Source organism: Idiotropiscis lumnitzeri, unplaced genomic scaffold (assembly GCF_059441095.1).
Source record: "Idiotropiscis lumnitzeri isolate Australia: NSW breed Sydney's pygmy pipehorse unplaced genomic scaffold, RoL_Ilum_1.0 HiC_scaffold_202, whole genome shotgun sequence".
NCBI classification, from domain to species: Eukaryota; Metazoa; Chordata; class Actinopteri; order Syngnathiformes; family Syngnathidae; genus Idiotropiscis; species Idiotropiscis lumnitzeri.
In genome coordinates, this window is record NW_028283740.1 from 125,205 (window position 1) to 129,531 (window position 4,327).

Consider the following 4,327-nt stretch of genomic DNA (forward strand, 5'->3'; position numbering starts at 1 on the left):
TCTAATGCTGCGCTTCTTCCGAAGACATATACTGTAAACATTAAATGTATGTTAGGACAATCTTGAAAAAAGTATTAGAACACCCTTTACTTTTATTTCTTGTTAATTTTATTAACCAAAATATGTCCATTTTTATTACAGATTAATGAATACAAAATTAAAACTCTAATCAGCTACTTTTTAATCGTTATATTTGTATAAACAAATGTTATACATCTGTGTGTTAACTTATACAAGAAATGACGGAAAAGCAAGGGTGGTTTAGTATTTTTTTATCGTATATAGTCTGTATAATATCTTTAACCTATGCTGATGCTGTTTAATACTGATTTAAATAATAATAATAATGTCATAATCTGTTGGTTTTACATGAACAAAACCTTTCAAGCACTTTTTAAAATTCTAAATACTACCTCTTGTCAGTAAGTTGGTTCACAGCACTGCCTTGGAGTGAAAGTGTGTAGTGCTGAGACAGTCGGTATGTGCTGAGTCGTCTGACGTTTGTGTGACTGGTACCCAGGAAGGTAGCAAAACCAGGCAGTGTGTATGTCGTACCCAGGAAGGCAGAGAAACCAAGCAATATGTATGTGGTACCCACGAAGGCAGAGAAACTAAGCAGTGTGTATGTGGTACCCGGGAAGGTAGCAAAACCAGGGAGTGTGCATAGATACAGACCCCAAAAGTGATTAAAACCAAATAAAGTCCCCAGAAGATCATCTGTAGTCAGGTGAAGGACCCTGTACTTTGTTCAACTCATTTACTCCCTTAGACGTACAAAGACGTCTTTTAATGCAATGGCGCCCTCTACCAAAGACGTATAAGTACGTTTCCTGTCTTTTTTACGTCATAGTGTACATAAGGGTCTGATGCAACCTCTGACTGAGAATCAGCCTTGTCCGCATTGTGAATCATGTAAAAATCACCCAGCAGGGGGCAGAGGTGCAAAAGATCCGCCTTGAATCTGCGCCAGAGGTACAAATGGGGGGGCGGGATCCTGGGGTAGACTTATAAGTGTGGAGAGCAGCGTGGGTAGCAGCAGCATCGGCAGCACTAGCAGCAGTCGCATTAGTAGCGTTAGCAATGAAATCCTCCAAGCAAATGACGATCGAGGAATGCTTTTTTGTAAAAAAAAAGCTTCCTAAAAGCATCAAGGCGATGGAGACGCTTTGGTTGAGAGGATGACGCTTCGTCGTCGTCACAACAAAACGGCGTCTAAAGAGGGTGCGCGTGCCTTGCGGCCTGCATCGCCTGCCTTCGGACAATAGCCAAAGCAGCTGAGAGTCCTCACCAGATCCCCCCCGAACGAGGAGGTAAGCGCTCGCAAGTTACCATTGAACATGTGGTTTTACCCCTCATGCTTTTATTGTACATATCATGCATCTTGCGGGCAGAAAATGTCGCGTAAATGTGCAGTTAGACGCGAGCTTGCTCGCTGACTTCCTCATCCGGCCGCCTCTATTGCACAATTACACGCGAGCGTAAGTCCTCGCCGACGAGGAAGTAAACGCTCGCAAGTTACCATTAAACATGTGGTTTTAGCCCTCATGCTTTTATTGTACATATCATGCATCTTGCGGGCAGAAAATGTCGCGTAAATGTGCAGTTAGACGCAAGCTTGCTCGCTGACTTTCTCGTCCGGGCGCCTATTGCACAATTACACGCGAGCGTAAGTCCTCGCCGACGAGGAAGTAAACGCTCGCAAGTTACCATTGAACATGTGGTTTTAGCCCTCATGCTTTTATTGTACATATCATGCATCTTGCGGGCAGAAAATGTCGCGTAAATGTGCAGTTACGCGCGAGCGCATCTCCTCCCCGACGAGGAAACAACAATACTGAATGGTGTGGTAATCATGCATACTTTCTAAAATTCACAGATTGTGCATCCCGCGGCAAGAAAGTTCCTCCTCGTCTTGTTGGTGTAAAGAAAGGTAAATTATAATATGAAACTTCACACGCCAGCAATAAAATGCAGCAATAAATATATATTTCCAATTGTTTGTATTTCTGTAATTTACAGGTTGTGCATCAGGAAGCAGTGGTTCCGGATGGCGTCACACTGGATGGCAACCGAGGAAAATCGACTTTACAGCAACCCCTGGACCACTGAATGCCGCTGCCCATTTGGAGTCTGAGGAGCCAGCTGATTTCCTGCAGCTGTTTCTCACGGATGAGCTTCTGCAGCACATCGCGGATGCCAGCAATCACTTCCCAGACAATTATTTTCACACAAACCCCAGTGGACAAACACAAGCTCGCCTATTTTCCACGGACCAGCAAAGCCAGACCACAACGAAAGTGTCGGGTCTGTTTGTGCAAAGGCAAACGGAGTGAAACAAGAATGTGGTGTGAACTATGTTGTGTGCCCTTGCATCAAGGCAACTGTTTTATTTTATATCACACAAAAAAAAAGTATGTATGACACTGATGTATTTCATTTTTGTACATAGTTCAACAGTTCAGTCGTTTAGTGTTATGTGCAAATAAATTTATTTTATCAAAAACATTTTTTGTGCTTTTTTTTGTTATTTTATAGAAGGCATGCATTATTTAGATGTTAGAGGTGTCATAAAAGCCATAAATAATAGTGTCAAAATTCAAATTATGGTCAAAATGCATCAGTTTACAAAAAGCTCATTTTCTCAGTTTTTTCCCCAGGGATTGGAGTTTTCATGAAATTTAGCTATTTTCAAATGCCGATTGCTCAAGAATGGAAAAAGATAGGAACAAACATTTTTTTCTGTTGAAAGAAGAGAGTCTCATCTTTCTTCGGGTGTGCTCCATGTCTATATAGCATTAGAATACTATATTCTGTGGGCCTTGCAATATTAGTCAAAACCCAGGAAAACGCTGGGATTGAGCGGGTTGCTCCAGTGAAAATGGCTGGTATTTAATGAGTTAAGACTGGTTAGGACATCCGGCTCGCAGTCCCAAGGTGCAGGGTTCGATCCCGGGACCCAGCTTTCCTGTGTGGAGGTTGCATTTGTGAGTGAGTTTGAGCGCAGATGGTTGTTCGTCTTTGCGTGCCCTGCGATTGGCTGGCAACCACTTCAGGGTGTGCCCCGCCTACTGTCCGTTGACAGCTGGGTAGGCTCCAGCACGCTATCCTTGTGAGAATAAGCGGATTGGATATTACATGTATGTGTTTATGCCCTAGGCCAGGCGAGGGCAAACTACGGCCCGGGGGCCACATGCGGCCCGTTAAGTTTTAATCCGGGCCGCCGAACTTGAAAAAAATTTAATGAATAAACCTTGTTAATGTTTTATTTTCTAAACACTGTGGTTTTCAAAGACAAATATTATTGTTGGAATGCTTTTATTCACTTTCATTTAAAATTAAATGTATTTTTTTTCTCAGATGAGGTGAGGTTTCCAAAACACTCCATCCATCTGCTCCTGGTCCGGCCCCTCTGTCATATTTTAGAACCCATTGTGGTCCTCCAATCAAAAAGTTTGCCCGCCCCTGCCCTAGGCTTTGTGTCTTTGCTTGGTTGACTGTGTAATGAGTGTATGAATGCATTTCTTTCTACCAGACACCTTGGACTTCCCATGGCAGATTAATAATCTATTTTATCTATCCATCAGGGTCACGAATGTCATTTGATGAGTAGAGAATTTAGAGTCTCCAATTAACCTAATATACATGGATTTGCGCATGGAAACCTGAGAAAAAGCCCTTAGTCCTACTTTTCCATCTGAACCACTTTATCCTCACGAGGGTCACAGCCGTGACATCCCAGCTGACTTCAGAAAGTAAGTGGGCGACGACTCATGATCTCTTGGTTGAATAATATTGTTAGGGGCTCAAAATGGCCCTCTACAATAAAATGGCAGAAGAATATTACATACTCTCTGGCAGAAGAATATTGCGTTTTTTTTGTTTTGTCCAATTAACTTAAATAAAACTTGGGAAAATTTAATGATTACATGTAAACCAGCTGGTCTTCCCCATACCAAGCCCTGGCTAAAACTGACTGAAAAATGCATGATGTGTGCCTTTTAAACTCCTCGGCCCATCCACTATGCCAGGGATGGGCAAACTTTTGGATTGGGAGGGGGGGGGCACAATGAGTCCTAAAATACATTTAATTTTAAACGAAAGTGAACAAAAGCATTACAACAATATATATGTCTTTGAAAAACCACAGTATTTAGAAAATAAACCATTAACAAGGCTTATTCATTTAATTTTTTTCAAGTTTGGGGGGCTGGATTGAAACGTTTAACGGGCCACAAGTGGCCCCCGGGCCGTAGTTTGCCCAAGTGCCCTAAGCCAATTGATTCTAAAAAATAACAGTTTACTTCATCAAAACAACATTTTATGATCA

The 4,327-nt window shown here is 42.2% G+C and overlaps 1 long non-coding RNA gene across 1 annotated transcript; it reads left to right on the forward strand.

Annotated features, from left to right (window-relative positions):
• Window positions 1–1,005: 1,005 nt before the first annotated feature.
• On the forward strand, window positions 1,006–2,218 carry LOC148314875 (uncharacterized). Its single transcript, XR_015841449.1, has 3 exons — window positions 1,006–1,310; window positions 1,877–1,930; window positions 2,020–2,218. It is a non-coding gene; the product is annotated as an uncharacterized LOC148314875 (long non-coding RNA).
• Window positions 2,219–4,327: the final 2,109 nt, after the last annotated feature.